Source organism: Amblyomma americanum, chromosome 11 (genome assembly GCF_052857255.1).
Source record: "Amblyomma americanum isolate KBUSLIRL-KWMA chromosome 11, ASM5285725v1, whole genome shotgun sequence".
Taxonomy (NCBI): domain Eukaryota; kingdom Metazoa; phylum Arthropoda; class Arachnida; order Ixodida; family Ixodidae; genus Amblyomma; species Amblyomma americanum.
This window is the reverse complement of record NC_135507.1, coordinates 16,590,471-16,612,461: the sequence shown is the minus strand read 5'-3', so window position 1 is coordinate 16,612,461 and position 21,991 is coordinate 16,590,471. Positions and strand designations below refer to the sequence as shown.

Sequence of the window (21,991 nt, the reverse complement as noted above, 5' to 3'; positions counted from 1 at the left end):
CAACATATATGCTTTTGTAAGAAATTGTAAAGTATCGTTGTAAAAGTAAATGTGGAAAAATGTTTTTATTCAATGTATTTGCCAAGTGAAATGCTCGAATCAAGTAAAAGCCTCGGCTGGAGCTTCGCGAAAGCGTCATTTCACTGGGGACCCCGATAGTCACTCCTGGCTCTTTTCCCAACGCTGACCTTTAGCCAAAAGGCACAGCACATTTTACACACGACCTTGTCTGATAAACCAGGATACTATCTTGAATCGTAAGAAAAGCTAACAAATAAAATCAACATGCGACTATAAATCAAGCACATCGGCGCAGAAAGCTCTGCCAAAAAAAAAAAAGCTATGCAGCTATCCTTGTTTGACCAATACAAGGAAGTTTACCTATAAAAGAAGGCGTCTTCCAGCCGTAATGGAAGCATGGCAGCAGGCTTGGGACTAAAATGCGGAAATTACTATTTTGTCAAAAGATGAAATAAAATAAAAGCATCTGCATATGCTACTGTAAAGCCTCCTACTATGCTTCCATTAAAACTTCAATTGAAGTCCGCAGTTTGTTTCGTGTTTTTGTTTTGTCCGCGGAGATGCTTACTGCTGTTACATGCCTTCGTATACGCAGCAGAATCAACTAGAAGAACTTTCTGTTCTCAGAACTTTATCTGACATTTTTCTAGCCTGCTTTCCAAAGTAAAAAAGACCCAGTTCTTCTTATTAATTCAAAGAATCGTTGAAACAGTCGACTAAAGGTTTAATTACCCTCAGGGCCTTTATAAATGTCTATGGCCACTGATTATTGCCGCATAGTGGTAAGTTCCATATCGTACCTATCCTTTTAAACTCTTTCATTCGCGAATCTCTCCGCGGTGGCTCAGTGGTTATGGTACTCGAGTGCTGACTCAAAAAACGCGGCTTCGTCCCCACCGCCGCTGTCGCAATTCGATGGAGGCGAAATGCTAGAAGCCCGTGTACTGTGCGATGTCAGTGCACGCTGAAGAAGTGATCGAAGTTACCCGGAGCCCTCCACTACGGATTCTTTCATAGCCAGAGTCGATTTGGAACGTTAAACCCCATACACCATAGGCCAGACCATCCCAAAATCGATGAAGGAATGGAATCACCTGCCAGCATTCACCGTCAACATCTCTGGCACTTTTTCTTCAACACCAGCATCGAAGAGAATGGAACTTAATTGAGGAGAGGTATCGGTCGTATATCTTTGGCAGTTAACTCATTCCAGCACTTCCTTCTGTAAAGCAGTGAGCTAGTGAAGGTAGCGACAGAAACAAATATATAAAGAGTAAAGAACTCAATATTTACCAAGTGTCGACGATTTTAGCTCGCGTATATTTTCAGGAAGCTGTAACACACCTAAGAACAGGATAACATTCGTGTGAACGGTGGGAAAAAAGATCCAAACTTTCACTTTGAAAACCTGCAAAATGCGACGAGACCATCTATACTCTCCTGTATCTGCGTATTAGGCTTTGTTTTGGTAGCTGCTGCCGTTGTTTTCTCTTTTTACATTTAACCTTTCCAGAAGACATTTCCGACTGGTTCCTGGCTTGTTATCGCTTCAAAGCCGAGAGAATCGAAGCGAGGCCCTCCGGACGTGAAACAATCAGCGCTTATCTGTCGAACACGTCTAAACACTTTCACGCGGGAGCTATCCTTGCAGGTTTTTTTTTTTTTGGTACCTGGCGCAGTTTTCACTCAGTGATGTTTTCATGCGCCTATGCCGGATACGTTCGTATTTTTTGAAAGCATCAATTCAGAAATATATGAAGCGGGCCGAGACATCGTGCGATCGTAACGAGAAAGTTTGTTTGCTGAGAGCCGCCGCCCGCGGCACAAGTAATGATCGCGAAGCGCTTGCTATCGCAGTCATTTGTACGACCGTTTGAGACGGCAAGAACTAACCTCTTCGAACAGTTCTTCCTTCTTCTTTCATTACTTTGTGATCGCTTGTTACGATTAGCCTGTGCAAAGCGACGTGCTACATTGCCTATACCTGAATGGTCCAATACTAAATCGCCATTTTTGTGGCGCTTTTTTAGGCCGTGAATCTGAAGTGTTCATTTGCGAAAATGTTTCTGCTTGCATCGTTATCTATATTGGGCTCTTCCTCAGCCATAAATGACGTCTGTCGGCGTCGTTGTACGTCACAGCCAAAAGCTAGTAGATAAGTATAGCTGACACTTTGTCTTCTTTCTGCCTAAAAACCTTTAGAGCACAGTTCTTAGGCCCCGTTCCTAGACTGAGCGGCGTGCCTCGCCGTCGGCGTAACCAGGCGCGAGGAGGAAAGGGGAGGAGGTGGAGAGTCCGACATCAGCGTGAAGGCAGGCTGAGCTGCGGCGACCAGGAGCACCATACAGCACCAGAGAAGCGCGCCGTCATAGATGGATGGATGGAAAAAACTTTATTGGCGACAAATTTAAACTGTTCTCTGGGCGCCGTGGTCGATCCTCGGTCCAGGATGCCGCACTTGACAGCGGCCAGTGTTGCTCGGTGTAGGAGAAATTGTTGCGCTTACTCGTCCTGGCTGGCCAGCAAGTGCTCTCACTGTGTCACACTCGGGTGGTCTATTTTAGGCTCTAAGTCTGCCTTAGGGCAGGTCCATGTGACATGCTCTAGTGTAGGTTTACCGTGGCACCACGGACATTCGTCTGCATATTGTGTAGGGACATTCTTGTGTAGTTTGTGCAGGTGCGGGTAGGTACCGGTTGGTAGTCTGCGCGAGTCTACCGCCTCCTCTGTGGTTAGCCTTTTGTGTGGGGCTGGGTAGCGTTTCCGCTGACCGATTACGTCATCGGTAAGGTATCAGGCGAGCACGTTCCGAGAAGTGCCAGTTTTAGCTGCAAGGTCCATCAGCTGGTCGCGCTAAAAGAGACCAAACACTTGCCAGAACGTATTTTCAGCGACATCAACTGTAAAAGTGAGGTTGGGAGAACCCCTGTGAACGGTGGTACAAAGATAGGGAACTAGAGTCAACTGAAAAATATCCTAATGTTTAAAAACGAAACCCAGAGCATATGGCGCCACAGCACAGGTATGGTATCCGTCCCCTCTGGTATGTATATGTGTTGGATGTGTAAGCGGTCTAAAAGGCGGCGCCCAGGAGCCGTCTGTGAGAGCCGCGTACATTGGTTCACGAGGTGGGCTCCTCGCGATTCCTGATAGGAGTTTAGCACCCCCAATGCCTTCAATTTGGCGTTGGAGGTAGCCGGCGGGAGGTCCAATGCTCGCTTTGTCGCCTTCCTGATGATGGCGTCAATGCGGCCCCCGCGACCGGGTTAATGCCCACATATGCGGAATTTGTCAATCTCTACTTTACAATAGATCCCTGACAGTCACCGTACCGTCGGAAAATCGCGGGGTTGCAGCGGAGCGCCAAAACCAGAGGTGTAACATAGCAGGCGTCTAGGGCCCAACTGCTCGTGCCCGGCTAGCGTCCCGGGCACGCGCCGCTCAGTGAGGAAGTTTTCAGGGAGGAGAGGTGATTGGTGGGAGGAGGTTTTGGAGGGTTTAGATGGGTGGAACCCTTCTGAATGTTGAAGATGGGGGTGTGGGGGAGGTTGGCGGTTCCTTTTGGTCTGAAGCCGGGCCCAATACCTCTACACCACTGATAACCGTTCGTCCAATAAGCGAACTGCATTACAGGAACATTCAGTTAATTAGTGTCGTCATCAATTAATACGGATAATGACATGTAATAAAGCAGTACGTGAGGGCAACAAGAGTGTTTATGTCAGCGATAAGGTCCGCCAGAGGACCCTCAAGCCACCGTAGGCACCCTTCACCGCGTCATACTCTTAAGGTCCGATGCGGGCTTCAACGAGATCGCGTGAAAAGGTCAGTTATCTGAGGGTTACAGCGTTGTGTACAATTTATAGCTTTGAGAGTGTTAACGGTTCAATGTCGCAGACACGTAGTGCCGTTAAAGAGAAATTATTATTGATTATATACACAACGAGAATCGAAACTGAAATTATTAGGCAAGTGTCACTGTTTTTCTCGCGATACATACACATTCCCACTTGAAAGCGAAGCGGGTCATCAAAATACATGAGCTTAATACATCATGTTCTCGACTGCATGTCTAACCTCACTCCGTTTTCTCTTTACTTTTACCAAGCTATGAAGAACACAAGAAGAACATATGGGTTTTCATGAGTTGCTTGCAAAACGCTTTGCCTAATTCTCGAAAAAGAGCATTTATTTTCTGCGAGCATGATATTTTTCCTGTACCTGCGTAAGACTTTTAGGCAGTTATTTCACTTGAGCGTTTCGATGGAAAACATTGCTATTTGGTAGCACTGAAAGATTGGGTCTACATGTCACACACCCACACACACACTACCAAAAAAAATATGATAATGATCCTTGGTCCCTGGGAAAGGAAAGATGCAGTATGTCTCACTCTTCCCATGCGCACCTGAGTCGCACCGTAGAGAACAGATGGAGAGCTAAAAAGGAACGCCAAACGTCAAGGATGAACTGATCCTCAGGGTGTAGGGGAGTGCAGCGAGGCGAAGTGGTCTTAGAGAAGGCATCAAATCTGGTTGTGCGTACGGATGTATCCAATAACTATAATAATATTAATAATAATTGGCTTTTGGGGAAAGGAAATGGCGCAGTATCAAAACTTTTCATATGTAGCAAGTAGTAAGAGCAGCCGTTTTCCGACTGTGACTTCTTATTACTTTTTGACGCGATAACGCTAAAACGGCGTGGACCGTATGAAGTCGAATCTGGGGTCTCAGCGCCCGTAGCAGCACACTTATATAATTTGCTTTTCGTAGATGAGCAGCGATGCTTTCGATCATCGTGTGACAAACTCGTGGCTATCGCCTTTACAAAAAAATAATGTGGATTAGCGCAGCTAATCCAAGATATACATAGCGAAAGATGTCGGCGTTCACTGTGTTCATTGGCGTTGGAGTTGACAACGTTCTCGACGGCGATGGCTTTGAGGAAAGGAAAGGCGCATAACTGGCTCTCTGGATATGGGGACGCCTCATTCGTGCTTTGATACATGCGGCGGTGGTGAGAGAGAGAGTGATGTGGCCATAATGTATTAACGCTGTCAGCGTTGTGTCTGACATGCGGCAATAGCTAGGCCGCAGCGGTCATTTGGTGATCAATCTCTCGCAATCAACCATTAACTGCATAACTCCTCCTAGGGTGCCAGGGAGGGCGCGCTGCCTATCCAGTGTGCGGAACGCAATAAAATCAGGCTTTTGCAGTTGGACACCAACGTCACGTACATGAAAGCGAGATTGAGGTCTCTACTGATCCACGGAGCCTGTTGTGCGCCTTTCCTTTCGTGAAAATGAACGTCCTTTGCAAAGTTGTCAACGCCAATGATCTCTATGAACGCCTTCGGCTCACTTGTTTTGTTTGGCATTTGAGGAAAAGAAATGGCACAGCAACCGTCTCACATAACTCGGTGGACACCCGAACCGCACCATAAAGGAAAGAATATAAAAGGGAGGGAAAGAAGAAAGAGAAAACTGAAAATTAAAAGTTGGATTTTGAGGAAAGGCGCGGCGCTGCGCAGCGGCGGAACACCTGTGGCTCGGTGCTACTATAGCGGCGCATGCACAGTAGTGACTAGGGAGCGAGCGAGAGAGAAATATCTGCGGTGAGGCGCGCGTTGTGACGTCATGTGCCTCCTCGAAGCACCGCCATGGCGAAATCGCAAGTTCGCGGCCAGTAAAGCTTTCCCTTTAAAAACACAGCAGCTGGCTCATGAACATTTCGAAAACATTGACTGGATAAAACGGATAAAACGACCATTGAAGGGAAGTAACTACGATGCGGTCAGCAAGGCGTCATCGACGAAGAGTTTCCACGGGACGTCTCGGTCTTTGAGCTCTGGCTGGTCGAAAATGAAACCTATCCTCGGCCATCCGTATCCATTGCCGGTTCGGTCTTGCCCTTGTTCTCTCTTCGGGCGCCACCGCTTTCCGCTTGAAAGTTTTGGGCTTCCGTGTCACACATTCATACTTCGGTCATAATAAATGGGTTTCCTGCCCCAGTTCCTCCGAGATCGATGTCGACCGGCAAACGAGCATTTTTTATATCTTCTGTTTTCCAAAGGTGTACTCTCCTAAGGCCTCGACAGAGCAAGTGATGAACCCGCGCTACCGCTGGCATGTGAAAGCAACGCGCAAATCCAGTTTCCCTGATGAGTGATGATAATAAGGTCGGGACCATGACCTTTGAAACCGGTGAGCCCCTGACGGAGCGCTGATTGTTATCGACATTTCTTCGAAAACTGCAGTTTCAAGGGAGTGCTTGTGCTGTTCTCTGTTTTTTTTGTTTCTTCGCCGTATTAAGCTCTCAGTCAGCTACAACTTTCCCAAATGACAGCCTTAATTATGGTGAAAATTATATTTGAGCCAGTTCACATGCCTGGTGGTGGTGGTGAGAGACTTATTGCCTCGAATACAGGCACATGAAGGTATGACTGGACCGACGTTTACGGGACCGGCCTTCACAAACACTAGGTGGGGTCCCTAGTACGGGACACCAGGGGCGTCGGCCTCTGCCCGGGCGCGCTCAACCAGGGCCTTTTCAGCCTATAGGTCAGAGCAGCCTAGCAGGGTCGCCTCCCAGTCCTCCCAGGTTGGGTAGATATAATAATAATAATAATAATTGGTTTTTGGGAGAAAGGAAATGGCGCAGTATCTGTCTCATATATCGTTGGACACCTGAACCGCGCCGTAAGGGAAGGGATAAAGGAGGAAGTGAAAGAAGAAAGGAAGAAGAGGTGCCGTAGTGGAGGGCTCCGGAATAATTTCGACCACCTGGGGATCTTTAACGTGCACTAACATCTCACAGAACACGGGCGCCTTAGCGTTTTTCCTCCATAAAAACGCAGCCGCCGCGGTCGGGTTCGATATCCGAAGACGTTTCCGCACAGTGCAGACAGCTGCGAGCTGCCGGGAACAGCAAAGTATTGGTATAGAGGCGCGGAGCAGAAGGCACTCCTTCGCCTTTGAGACAGATTCCCCCCAGCAGATAAAACGCTCTCCAAGCAACAGGCCAAAGCCTGGCGTAAACTTCAAACTAACACCTATCCAAATCCCCAATTGTGTAGCTTCTATTCGGAAGGACTCTACTCAAACAAATGCAAAAATTGTGATGCGAAAGCCGATCTAAATCATATGATCTGGAACTGCCCGCAGTCCCTACCCGCGAGTCACTTCATTACCGACTCTGCTCATTGGGAGGCTCTATTGCTCAGCCCCGACCCGGGGATACAGATCAAGCTCCTCCAGGTGGCTGAAGACGCCGCCGCTGCCCAAGGGATAGCGGCCGCCGTTTAAGCGGGGGGCGACTTCGTGTCGCTCCTCTATATCCGCTGGAAATAAAGTTTCACAACCTACCAACGGGCGGTGGTAAATGCCGTGGTCATATTGATAGACTAAAACAATGCCTTTGAAGGAGTAAGCCGGAGTGAATTCGAATTCCTGATCGTCGGGGCCGGAAGGGAATGCCCGATGAGAGAGCGCGCGTGTGGCGGCATCAGCTGCCTCATTCCTCTAAAGGCCCGTGTGAGCAGGAGCCCAAACGATATTCCGGTGAGTGGGGTCCCCGGTGTAGACTAATAATAATAATAATAATTGGTTTTAGGGGAAAGGAAATGGCGCAGTATCTGTCTCATATATCGTTGGACACCTGAACCGCGCCGTAAGGGATGGGATAAAGGAGGGAATGAAAGAAGAAAGGAAGAAGAGGTGCCGTAGTGGAGGGCTCCGGAATAATATCGACCACCTGGGGATCTTTAACGTGCACTGACATCGCACACCACACGGGCGCTTTAGCGTTTTTCCTCCATAAAAACGCAGCCGCCGCGGTCGGGTTCGAACCCGGTAACTCCGGATCAGTAGCCGAGCGCTCTAACCACTAAGCCACCGCGGCGGGTCCCGGTGTAGACTCTGTTTTGGAGAAGGCGATAGGCTATGTACGGTACCCAGCCCTGCTAAACGTACCGACAGGCTCCTCGCGAGTCGGAAATAATTGTTTTGGAAGTGGGATGAGATGCAGCCAACGCAATAGCGACTTCCTCAGCGTGTGTTATGTCACGGGAGCCGAAAGTAAGGCCGTTCACTATTTTGGATTGGTGGAAGACTGCGGCCGTGTACCGTCCCCCATGATGTTGCCCGTAGGCATCTAAGTAGAATATGCCGGTTTTCGATTCATAGTGTCGGGCCAGGGTTCCGCCCGCGCCAGGCGCCGGCCATTATGGTCCTCACGGTTCATGTTCACGGGAAGAGGGCGCATCTCCACTGGGGTGGAATATGTACGCGCTCTTCCATGATAGTGGTGTGCTGTATGTGTAGTCGGGAAATAAGGCGGCGACCCGACGGCGTCTTCGAGAGACGTGTATACTGGTTGGCCAAGTGGGCTTCCGGGAGCTCCCGAAATGGGTTCACCATGCCCAGCCCAAGGAGGCGCTGGTTGGAGGTGTTCGCGGGGCGGCCCAGAGCCCGCTTAATGATTTTGCGGACGATGACTTCAAATGCATACTGGTCTTGCTTACGCAGGTAGATGTACAGAGTCCAATATAGAATTCGATTGGTAACAAATGCATGCGCCAGCCGCAAAGCGTCCTTGCATCGTAACCCCCGATGCCTGTTAGAAACCCAGCGGATCATGCGGCCGCCTGGTACCCCACCTGACGGAGTTTGGCCAATATCGTTTCTGACCGTCTGTGCTGATGTATGAAGAGCCCCAGTACCCGGACTTCGACATGTTCAGGGATTGGACCTGTCTCAAGAGACAATGCAATTCTGGCTATGCACTTTGGTGAGGGGCGTATGTGCACAAATTCAGACTTTTGGGGGGAGCATTGAAGGCCGCAGTGGCGAGCATAACGGTACACTATATTCGCCGCCTCCTGCAGGTTGGCCTAAATGTCTCCGAGTGAGCCCGGCGTGGCCCACAGGTCGATGTCATCGCCGTACAGTGCATGCTGCACACCTGCTGCACGCCTGGCGTTTCAGCAAAGAATTATAAAAATCTTGAAAACACTTTTCGAGAAAAACAACCTCTACATGAGCAAGCTCTAACTAAGGCAGACGTAAGGAATTGTAAAAACAGGTTAATTAACTAATACGTACTGTTTAATCTTTTATTTAAGGAAGATTAGCGGTTGTTGCCTATGGCAAGTTTGTGGCCACGGAAGAGGCGATGGCTTATGAGTTTTCGCAGCGAAGAAAAAATCATTTTCTAAACCCCTGCAGCGCGAGAAAATCTCGTGTTTTTTTCCGCACCAAGCAGAAACTCAGCGCATGAGCAGCGCCGTAAGTGTAGTGCAAACGCTAAGTCCGCTGTTGACGCGTTGCAGTGACTGCGGCGGAAAATTCGGAACGTCCGTAATAATTTCCCCGACTAGGGAGCCTCCAGGCTCAGTTTAGACAGCGGGCGACGTTATCTGCTGCTTCGTCGCTCAGCGCAAGAAAAAGGACGGTCATCGTCAACTACGCGGCCGTAGATTCGCAGAACCCTGATAAGTGCAGCCCCATCAGTTATCTTTGTTTTTTTTTTTCCCCTAGTTTTGACGCGACCATCCGACGGGCTAGGTGTAAGGCGCCGTCATCCTTTCATTTAGTCCCAGGTTTAGGTACTGTTCGCTTATAATCGGGGCGTGTTGGCAAGTGCATCAGACGCAGAACGGCTTAGTCTCCGGAGGGAGCAGAGCTTGTGCCTCAGTGGCTTGTAGCGCCTGTTTCACGAAAGCGTTCACGTTTGCCGTTGAGGTGATTTTTTGGCGATGCGCGGACGACATGACCATTTCAGTGTGAGGGGCTCGAATCACTTAAATGTGCGGACGTCCCACCTCGTCAGTGCAAGGACAACTTCAATGTCGCTACGCGAATATTGTGAGAACGGCCACACCAGCGCTGCTCCAGTTCTCCGCAGCCGAGAAAGTGGACCCAGGTGGACCCAGGTAAGATGTTCAGCCAATGTTTAGTGTGGCTTTTATAGCGGCCATATTGTTGTTACTTTATTAACGCAAACCTTATTGGAAGAAGTACAGAGACTGCGTTGTCAAGGGTGTCGTCACCAGAAGTGGGCATCCCGACCAGGGTGAGCCCTCGTGAGGACGTACTCACCCTCACCTCATGAGGATTTCACTCAGTGAGGCGAGGGTGAGGGATCATCGAAGGGTGAGGGAGAGAAGACATGATAACGTGTCGGCGAGGGAGGGTAAGCGGCACGGTCTGAGGGCGAGGGTGGGGGCCGGAACCATACTCCGGGCTAACATTTCTTGTGTACACAGGCCTTTATGAATACCCTCTCATTCTTAGGGCGAAGGTTCCTGGGGAGGACGCGGTTTCTGCACTCAGGAGGGGCACGAGGCAAACACGAAAGGCGGGGAGTCGCTCGCCTTCTCAGTCGCAGCGCCCGTGTTGGAAATGAAACAAATAAAGGAAGCTCGCACGAATAGGCACAGCTAGGCTTCGAAGGGAAACGAGAAACGCGAGAAACGGTGAAGGAGCGGGAACGAAAGTCGTGAAATAGTCGGCACGCCTAGTGCACGAAGGCTTACGGAGTCAGGATTAATTCAGAGAGGGGTTTGCGCGACATTGAGTCAAGGCGTGCGCGTTGATGAGGAAATGTGTGCCGACGCGCGGCAACCTTTGCAACGTCATGAGAATAAATTTCACCATGTCATTTATTTTCGCCCATGAGTAACTACCGGATCGGACAGTCTCGTCCGGTCACCGCAACGCAACTGCCTTAGCTTTCTCTCGTGCGCGAGCATTCCTTGCATTTCCTTCAAACTTGCTTTTCTGCCGGACACGAAGACTCGCACGTATTCTTGGCATGCGGTTCCTAGTAGTCATCTCCAAGGGCTTCCATTCCAAACGCAACGAGGGCGCCCTCCGGAACAGGAGGATAATAATAATAATAATTGTTTTTTTTGGGGAAAGTAAATTTTTGGGGAAAGTAAGTGGAGGGCTCTGGAATTCCGGAGCCCTCCACTACGGCACCTATTCCTTTCTTCTTTCACTCCCTCCTTTATTCCTTCCCTTACGGCGCGGTTCAGGTGTCCAACGATATATGAGACAGATACTACGCCATTTCCTTTTGCCCAAAAAAAACAATTATTATTATTATCCTCCTGTTCCGGAGGGTGCCCTCGTTGCGTTTGGAATGGAAGCCCTTGGAGATGACTACTAGGAACCGCATGCCGGGAATACGTGCGAGTCTTCGTGTCCGGCAGAAAAGGAGGATCGCGCGAACCGAAAGGCGATGAAATGCGGCCCATTGAAACCTTGATATTTCCCATTGAAGTTTACCTGCTCTTCCCATTTTCAAAACCGTATTCTGAATATCTAAACTAAAACTGAAGACTTTGTCACCGAGCGTTCGAAGTAGTATGCCATTAGGAATTCACGAAAAATTATTGGCTTCAAGTTTAGTCAAGGCGATGACAACAGTTTATTCGTATTTAATCGGTTATTAGATGAGGCTGATCAGCCGATGTTGCCGGCGGCGCTAGCCGAGGCACCGAGCATTCCTTCATCGAACCACGCGACTTTAGGTGGAGCGTACGGCGCTTTCTTTCCCCGTACGCAGCTCCCGGTCCCGGCGGCAGTTCGTTCCTAATCACGAAAATACGCGACGTAGAAAACCAAGGAAGCCGTAAAAAATATAAAGGCAAACTTAGCTAGGCGAGAGCTTGTACGAAAAAAACTTGCCAACCAACGGAGGAATCAAAGCGAACGAAGCAAACGACGCGCTCGCTCGGGAGGCCGGCGCGACTTGCGTGATAATGCAAACCGCCGGAGCGAGAGCTCGGCGTTTAGCCACAGGCGAGGCGAGTGAATCGGCAGCCTGAAGAGTCGGTCGCCCGTTGCACGGCCTTTCGCGGCACCCAAGCTGCCTAAGCAGACAAAAAATGGCGGAATACGCGAGCTTTCGAACTTTGGAAAATGGCCGCTATCGGACGAGAAGGACCTGGGCGAGCAGCGCGTGCCCTGAGCCTTCGTCTCGCCATCCTGGATCATTTTATTGGCCGCGCTGGCGCATGAAAGTTCTAACACGAATTTTTCTTTAGCTGTTTCGGGGGACGAACTTTTTGCGACACAGAATATACTACCATTTTTTGTCTTGATGCCTCCCCCCGCCAAAAAAAAAAAAAAAAAATAAGCCGCCGCGGTGGCTCAGTGGTTATGGCGCTCTGTTCCTGACCCGAAAGACGCGGGTTCGATCCCGGCCGGGGCGGTCGAATTTTGATGGCGGCGAAATTCTAGAGGCCCGTGTACTGTGCGTTGTCGGTGCACGTTAAAGAACCCCGTGGGTCGAAATTTCCGGAGCCCTTCACTACGGCGTCCCTCATAACCTAAGTCGCATTGGGACGTTAAACCTCCGTAAACAGTAAACCATCTTCCCAAAATCTAATACACTTAATACTTAGGTTTCGCGTCAACACATATTGTAGCTTTTATTTATGTGCGTAAATGCAGTGCTTTTCCTGTCCCCATTCGTTTCTTCAAACGTGTTCATCCTGCGTCTTGTAGTTATGTGATTATATGAGCATAAAATTTATAACGCAGGACTGCAGTGATTGTTGGTGTTTTGCTAGCGTATTCGCGGTGTCAGCGAGAAGTGTCCGCCTTTTCTGACCCCTTATTTAGAAAAAAAAAACAATAACAACGCTCACTTAACATCCAATTGTTCCGTTGCAGCCACGCATTGCTGGCGCTTTGCTGCTATAACCTCTCGAATTGAGAAAATGATTTTGGCAGAAATGCGAGAAATTGTAGCACGTAAATAAAAGCCTTAAACCTGAAATAACTGCTGACCTTTACGCGATCCTATCATAACAAAGTTATGTGCGTTATGACGGCTTTTGCAGTTGCAGAGGTATCAGTGAGAAGGAGGTATCAAGCCAGCTTATATTGGGAACGCGGACATGCTTTTGCGGAAAATTGTCTTCAATGTTTAATAACTTCGTTTCCTTTTAAGAGCAATGCATTTTGTGTAAGTGTCTTGGTAAGGCGTATCATCTGCATCACTGTCGTATACTGCCAGGCCGTTACCGGCATCTAAAAAAAAATTGACTGTTGGATAGCTCGACCACGGTAGTCGCATATCGTATACACGGTTCAAAGGAAAAAAAAAAGGAGGGGGGGGGGGGGGAAGTTGAGGCTCTTGACGCAAGCAAACAAGCAAAAAGAAACAATACATACGGAAGGCGCTGATCATGTCCGACTAGAGCGCATCTTTGAAGCGCCCGGACCGAATGAAGTTTCCGCAATGCGAAGCGAGGCATAGCTAAATTGATTTTCCTTGCGCCAGCGCTATACATCGCGACCGTCTCTGTGGAATTGGATGTGGAACGACCTTCTCGCTGGTTCTCTTCTTCGATGCTTTTCTCCCCGCTACGTTTACTATTTGTTTGTTTGTTTGTTTGTTTCCTTTTTTTTTCTCAAGCGCAGATAAAGCGCGTTGGAAAAGTTGCGTGTGTGCTTGAGGAACCGGGCCCGTTTCCCCGCCGCTTGATCGATTGTGCGGAGCGTATAGTGCTGTTGCCGGAGACCTTTGGACAGAAACTTTTTGCCACAGGAAATGCGATGAAGCAAGCGTGAGTTGACGGAGGTGTGCGACCGCCTGCAGGCGCCGCTCGAACCGCTTGTGGCAAGGTGCGTGCAAAGTTGGCGCCTAGCGGTGCGCTCGCTACTTTGTACGATTACTTCATCCCTGCCGACTTGGCATGTCGCGAACAATGGGAAAATTTGCTGAAGTCATTGTGGATGTAGGGGGTCTTGTGAGGTTTTTTGTTCTGGTTTGTTTAGACGAAAAAAAAAAGGCAGGCAGAGGCACGAAGCGCTGCGAGCTGTTGCTGCAGAAAGGCACGTTATGAAGCGCATTCGCTTCTAAATATATGACTTTAAAACCGCAGCATCATGATTCTCGTGGTACTCGCGATAATGGAGGACGTACTACGTACGCCGCTATGGACGAGGGTGGCCCTTGTCAAAATACTCAATGTTCGGTTACAGCACACATAAACACCTCCGGAAGCACAAGATTGGACAGCCGTCGCCGTAGATCAGTTTGCTGAGCACCTAAGATGAAATTCGGAGGTCGCGGGTTTGCATCCCACCAATGGCATGTGGTTGATTTTTCTTCTTCTTTCTCAAAATGATCAACACCACAAAAAGAAATCATCTATACTTGTTGGTTTCGGTGACTGTTGGCTTCCTGCATGCTTTGCGGTATTGTGATCTGATTGAATTAGGACCTAAATTATTATCTATTTAGATCACGTCTGCAGGTGGGACCCGCGTGTTCCCGCGAAGATGTGGGTTTCAAGCGCTGCGAGCTATTTGTGCGTTAAAAGAAGGCATAAACGTGCAATGTTGAAAAACTTAAAGGGGTACAGACGTACAGACAAAAAACTTCGAACGCGCAAAAAAGAAAATTTCTTTAGCGAGCGTAAGAGATGTCTTCTAGCAAGTTTCAGTCGCAGGCATTGAGTGGAGGATAAGAGTTGTCCGAGGGGCCGCTCGGATTTTCCACCCACATAAGCTGACGTCAAGGTGCACTCGCCTCAATGATTGTGACGTCACCGAACCGAGTAGTTCTTCACGGAAACAACCCGTGCTTGCCGGTGGCGCCGACGTCATCAGGATTGTGGTAGTCCAGGTTGGCCGGTTGACCACGACGTCAAGGTACACTTGAAAACCTACTGAAATGTGAAACCTATGTGAAGCCTGGTGAAATGTGGAAACCTAGGGAAAAATAAAATCAAAACGTCTTCTCGCCGCCGTGACTACTTGCTCTAAATGAACAGCGGACTGAAACTGAGTTAAAACCCTTCCATATTAATTGGCGACCTAATTGGTTGCATGTATGTAACAAATATTTCGGTGCCCAGTAATTCCAAGGCCCCAAGCGCTGGGCAAATGGTTCTCGTTTGTGCAGCTATCAATACGTGCCGCATGGCACTAAACATTCAATATCGCGGGAATTTCGAATCATTGGCACATCGTATTGATTTTCGTTATCGCTCAGAACCTGTCGGGTGCGAACTCAGGACTCACTTTGCAAGTAACAGTTTGGAGCGCGTAAAAAGAGTACGGCATCACTATCAGCATATTCGCGATGGAAATTAACACAGCTTTAGTTTAATTGCGTTAAAAATTAAATTATTCCGACTGATTTACGAGGGGTGCGCTACTTGCGGCCGCATTTCAATGGGGCAGAAACGCAAAGGTGCCTGTGTGCTGTGCGATGTCAGTGCACGCTAAAGGTCCACGGGTGGTAGAAATTATCCCGGAGCCCTCCACTACGGCCCCTCTTTCGTGTTTTCTTCTATCAGTCCCTCTTTTATCCCTTCCTTTACGGCGCGGTTCAGGTATCCACCGATATATGAGACAGATATTGCGCCATTTCCTTTCCTCAAAAACCAGTTTGCAATTTACAATTAGTTTTTTTTTTTTTGCGGCCAACAGATGGCGCTAAATGTTCAGGTCCGGACACCATTTTGTTAGGCGTCCACCTCTGGCAAAAGGTAGGGTCACGACCTCGCCATGATTTGCGGGAAAGCTGGGCTTGCTCATTGTTTCTTACATGGCAGTGGGTACGCGCGTTTATCACTTGCTCTATCGCGGCCTCAAAAGCCAAGTTTAGGAAAGAACAAGATATATTAATGCGAGACTGCCTGCCGAAATCGATCCCGGAGTGAATCTGGGGCAGGGAACCCATTAATAATGATCGGAAAGTGACGGTGCGACGCAGACGCCAATAACATCGAGCGGAGAGCGTGGCGTCCCAAGGGAGAACATGGAAAAGACCAAACTGCAGTGGCTACGGGCGGCTGAGAAACGGTTTCAGTTCCGACTCACCGGAGCTCAAAGACCGAGACGGCCCGTCGCCACGCTTCGTCGATGACGCCTGGTTGACTGTGTCCTGGGTATTCTTCTACATTCGTTTTCTTTTATCTATTTTCGAAGTGTTTGTCAGTATCTTTCTTTTTATGTTTTTGCATGTGGAACAATGCCGAGTCTGTCATGAGACCATCGGCAGTGCCTCTCCGCGCTGAGCAAAAAAAAAAAAATCAGAGAAGAGCGCGCCGCTGTCAATGATGCCGTCGCCACTCCTGTTATTATGTGGCGTCTCTGGCTCAGCCGGGAAAAGAACGAGAACTTGGTTAGGCAGACGGAAGCAAAGTTTTTACTCTATTCGCCATGCCCTACAAGTCATAGAGTTTTGTACAGTCACCTAGAGAAAACTCTAGGTGACGCTATGATGATTTATCCGATGTATATCTACCGTCATAGAAATTGCAATAATATACCGTAGAACGAAAAAACAGCCTTGAATGGTTTGTTTTTGGTTTATGGGGGTTTAACGTCCCAAAGCGACTCAGGATATGAAGGACGCCGTAGTGAAGGGCTCCGGAAATTTCGACCACCTGGGGTTCTTTAACGTGCGCTGACATTGCACAGTACACGGGCCTCTATAATTTCGCCTGCATCGAAATTGGACCGCCGCGGCCGGGATCCAACCCGCTTCTTTAGGGTTAGCAGCCGAAAGCCATTACCACTGAGCCACCGCGGCGGCTAGATTTGAATGGCAAAGAATCTGAATGTGAGTGGAATGAAAAAAAGGTTAAAATTTTAGCAATGCGAAAGGAGTCGAATATTATTCAAATCGCATTATAATTATATTCCAATTTTGTCCCACTTTTCTTCGGATTTCCTTCTACTCCTTTGATGGTGCAGTTGTAAGTTCTAGTATCGACTATTAAAGGTAAACATTTTGTATTTTCCCGCGTTTGATGACTTCGCATCATTTAATAACAGTAATTGGTTTTTGGGGAAAGGAAATGGCGCAGTATCTGTCTCATGTATCGTTGGACACGTGAATCGCGCCGTAAGGGAACGGATAAAGGAGGGAGTGAAAGAAGAAAGGAAGAGAGAGGTGTCGTAGTGGAGGGCTCCGGAATAATTTCGACCACCTGGGGATCTTTAACGTGCACTGACATCGCACAGCACACGGGCGCCTTAGTGTTTTGCAGCCGCCGCGTTCGGGTTCGAACCCAATCGCGAGTTTTGTTACACCGCCACGTTTGGGCGACGCCGTGTTTTCGTGTGGATGAGCCATTTAACCATTAATAATTGCAACAGTCACTTTAATTTGGCACGCAAACTAGCAGGCGGTACCTCTTTGATTGAAATAGGATTCCAATAAGATAATTCAATATGGCGTAGAGGCAAAGCATCCGCCTCGCGTGCAAGGCGGTCAGGGTTCGAATCCTGGTGCCGCGCAGTGCTCCACCGGATAAAAAAATTATCGAATTGCATAACATTGCATGCGTGCGGCCTGATATCGCATATATGACAACGCTAACGTTTAACGTTAGAAATTTATCCAGTTAGGCTAGTTCAGCAGTCCTGTTCGATTAACTAGCGGGTATTAAATGGGGTGTCGTAGGGCTTCGTGAGGTTAGCTGAGGTGCATACAGTGCTAAAGGGTGGCGCGTGCTATGCTGTCGTGGATTAGCGGACAGATGAGAATGAAGTGTGGGATTAGTCATCAATAAGGGTATAACTGGCAACATAGAGGAATTCTATAGTTCTAACGAGAGGGTGGCTGTAATCGCAATAAAACTTAAAAAGAAATACAAACTGAAGGTGATAGAGGTTTATGCTCCTACATCCACTCATGACGACAGTTTCGATGAAGATGAGCTCGGCGCATGATGGCCTTAGCTGCCTATGTGCCATTAAACCCAATACAACTACAATAGCGTCCATGAAGATGTGCAATCGGCAATAAGCAAAGTAAAAACACAGTACACTTTACTGATCGGTGACTTCAATGTCAAGGTAGGAGAGGAGCAGGCTGGAGATCAAGCAGTGGGCAACTATGGCATAGGTTCTTGGAAAAGCAGGTTGGAGTGATTATTAGGGTTCGCAGGTAGAAGTGAATTACGGATCATGAATACCTCTTTCCACAAAAGGGGAAACAGGAAATGGACCTTGAAGAGCCCGAATGTCGAGACTAAAAATGAAATTGACTTCATACTCTGCTCCCACCTGGCATCGTGCAGGATGTGGAGGTTCTGACAGGATGGTAAGCTCGAATTAGCCTAGACTTGAAGAGGGGACGGAAAGAAATAGTGAGGAGAAAGCCCATCACTGAGTTAGCGGCAAGAGGGAGTGTAGAGGAATTCAGGATATCACTGCGGAGCGGATATTCGGCTTTAACTGAGGAAGACGACCTTCATGTTCAAGCAATGAATGATAATCTATGAACTACCATTACGGAGTGCGCAGTAGAAGTAGACGGTAGGATGGTTAGACAGCATACCGACAACCTCTCTCAGGAAGCCAAAGATCTCAACAAGAAACGCGAAAGCAGGGAAGCCTCTTACACCACAGACAGAATAGAACTGGCCGAGCTATCAAAGCTAAAAATAATTTCTGGTGAATTAGCTCTGCTAAGCATGATATAATGGGCGAAAGCACAGTTTTTTTTCTGATGGACATGACCGTTACTTACCTGAAAGTGGAATTGAGGCCACTGACCGAGGGCGCCTGTTTGCGCGTCTGCAGCTTTTTCATCGTCAATTCACCTAATGTACGCCGGCGGCCTATGCTCCGGTGCACCGTTTCTGCAGCAATGTTGTTAACGCCAACGCGTATTGCTCTAGTGCCGGGTTTCTGCCACAACATTGTCCACGTCATCTCATGCAGCGCACATCTCTGTGTCACTACCGCCATATAGCTCAAAGCGCGAAAATTTGTTTCATAGCAGTATTAGTGGATGAAGAAGGCGATGTGTAATGCACAGCGCGAAAGACTGTTGCCCTCGCACAGCGGCCTGCGAAGCAGATCTGTTTGCAATTACGCGGGTTCGAATCCCAGTCGTGAATATTTATTTCGTTTTTTTTAAATTATTACTTCCACTTCGCACAAGTTCACAAGCACCGAAAGAGTGGTGGCAGCCAATATGGTAAATCCTCTTTACAACTAGTCGTTGCGCTACGGAGAATATAAAAGGCTTAGACACTCAACCGCGGTTATTTCTTACTTTTTGTAACGAGCTATGCAATATTTATCTTAACGCTCGCGTCTGCCAGTGCGTGGACAATGCTGCCCTTTCTCTGCCCGGCAAATCACATATTAAGGCCTTGGTTCCCTTCCAGAATGACATCAAGAAGGTGGTAGACCTACTTCCTTGAAATTCTCTATGCTTGAGGAACCTCAGAAGGAGGCCAATGCACAGGGGTCCAGGTTTCTTCGTGGAACTCACTGCACTGGATATACCCGCTTCTCGCTACAGTTTCTTCCAGTGTTAAATACCTGGGCTTGTTCTTCAACGAGCACATGGCCTGGCCGGGGTACATTCATCATGACGTTAAAAGACTAAGACTAATCTCTGTCCAGCTATATGAGGACCTCCATTCCTGTAAACGTCTGCAATAACATTTACTGCTCTTGGAAAGTCTGTGCATAGGTATGGTATATCCAGTTATAGTTCCTGTGTGGAATTCAGAATAAACCATGTCGCTAAAATTCTATGTTAATAAGTCTTTTAACAATTACCATATTACATGGCGCCGGCTAGTAAAAACCACACAGATATATAAATAAGGCAACAACCGAATCCATTCTTTTCAAAATTTACTTCCCCTCGAGATTGTGACCGAAAAAAAATTTTTCCCTTACCTTTAAGCAACTTGAGGCAGAAATTATGGTACTCAGCTGAGCACCACCCTACGCACTTCTCAAGAAAGGCAGGAACTACGACAAAAGACGCCGAATGTTTTAAATGCAATTTTATTTCACCCAACTGCCATCTGATATCGTGGGCCTAAATTCAGTCGAGCAAGCGAAATTAAGAACTAATTCTTGGTTGTTTAGCCGTGGGGGCTAATTCTTTATTGTTCACGTATCTTTAACTTGAACAAACTGTGCCCTTTCAGGTCTTCAAGCATTTTAATCTTTTTTCTTCTTTTGTATATTCTCAATAAATATTTACCTTATAATATCTCGTAAAGTGCAAATTAGCACGACAATCTTTCTGGTGTTTTTTTTCTGTTTGCTTTGTTTCCTTGGTTGAGAGATTTGTTGCGACTTTTGTTACAATAAGACAAGCCTTAGATTTGTTACAATGATATCCAGGTGCAATATGACCGCACTGAATAACTATGTGACCGCTGCAAGCTCTCGGCGCTTCCGCCGGTTCACATTACATCTGTACCTCTCGCATATTGAAATTGTATTGTACTATAGAAAAAAAAACGGGTGATATGTAAATAAATGTGACAATTGTTCCAGCTATTTTTTTCCTGATGAAGTGTTCAACCAAACCATACACTGAAGGAATAAAATGTACTTAAATATACGGTATATAATTATATACAATCAGCACGCCGCTCTCGGAGTTGCTTGTGGGAAAGCTTGCGAGCATTATGTCTAAAATGTTAAAGCCAAGGATTTTCACACGCTGCGCTCCGCACTTCGTATTTACGTTAATTCCTAATTTATGCCTAAAATTATAAAGAAACGAAACGCGGCCCCGCGAATTCTTGCTTTTACGAGTATGTTAGGAATGAACGAACAGTAACAAAGACTGTTTGACCACCGCTACGTTGAAAAAAGGTAACAGCTATAGCGCTTAATTTAGGCCTCAGGAAAGCACTTCACGCTTTCTTTGATGTTGCATAAAAAAGTAAAAACTGACGTCGTTAGAGCCCAGCTTTTGGGGCACTTACGCTTTAAATGAGCGGCAGCATTTCGTAGAGTACACTTACATAGATTAAACACAGAACGTGCTAAACAAAAGCAAGAGATGCTTTTTGATGAGATCTTCCACAGGTTTCACTAAAGGCGAAATGTAGGAATGTTTCAAAATGAAGTTAGACCGCTTCGTAAATACTTTGGTGCCCCGTAAAGTGCAGGGAGTGCCGGGCAGGAAGATTGGCGAGAGACAGAAAAGTCCATCCGTTTTTCCGAAGACCGAGCGCGTGATAGACGCAGTACGGTGAAGCTGTCTCGAGTGCACCGGCGTACGGACAAGCACTCTGACGACTGCTAGGACGTCCATTTCCATTTGCCGCGTTTTTGCCAAAGCACCGGAACCACTCTTCGTTCAATTGTTCGCTGCACTGTTCTTTCTCATTTTCCGTCCCCAATTCTCTCGCTCTGCCTTTGTTAATCCTCCCTGTCGTCCGGGTCGATCGAGGTCCTCCGGATTCAGAACTGTCTTGTGTCTCACTTTGTAAGTTCTCTCGGCCGGCCGGTCCCTAAAGGTGATCAGATTTAGGCCAGCCCACTCCACTTCTGCACAGCGCGGCGCGGGAGATTCGAATGACTGTCCATTCTTCGTAATGGTTCCCGTTCGCTGCTGGAGTAACTGGCTATCTTAAGTAAGAAGTCGGTAGAACTGGAGAGTGAAGTCGGCACTGGTTAGCTCAAAATGAGGTCTCGGTGAAACGAAGGAAATCTCCGGCGATGCCCCAGAAAAGAATCAAGAAGAATGGATTGGAGTGGGCAGACCAAGCTGCTTTGGGCTCTAGTATTGAGCCCGATGTATTTTTCTAGACAGGTCTTCGCTTGGACTGTAAGAAAGGAATGTGAAAAGCTTTCTTTTTACCGAAGAAGACGTTATCCTGCAAATTGTCTCTCTGCAAGCGTTATCCTTTCAACTGCTCCGAAATAAGAAACGATGATTGCCAATATAGTATCTAAATCATATTACTCTGTCCTGAAGAATCAAGCCTCACCTTTACAGTTCTCTCAGATTCGTGTTGTTAATCCAGTTGTGGCGAGAGTAGCGCTAAGATTGATATACAAATTCATACAAAATTCTTGCAAGAGCTGGTTTTAGCGGTTTGCATCTTCTTAGTGCATGCAACTCTCAGGGGTCAAAACGTTCTTTTGGCAGATGCATAAATAGAGGAAACATCTCTTCTGAATGAAGTAGTCGTTTGATTACTGCATGCACTCTGCCGAGC

The 21,991-nt window shown here is 47.6% G+C and overlaps 1 protein-coding gene across 3 annotated transcripts in view; it reads left to right on the top strand.

Annotated features, from left to right (window-relative positions):
• Positions 1-9,607: 9,607 nt before the first annotated feature.
• The window catches only part of LOC144109941 (inaD-like protein), a 472,911-nt gene continuing 460,527 nt past the window's right edge, over positions 9,608-21,991 (top strand). The window contains exon 1 of one of the 3 annotated variants that reach the window (XM_077642714.1): positions 9,608-9,955. The gene's annotated coding sequence lies outside the window, so the exon portion shown is untranslated. The remainder of the gene's footprint in view (positions 9,956-21,991) is intronic. The other 2 variants (XM_077642718.1, XM_077642715.1) reach the window with 2 other exon arrangements.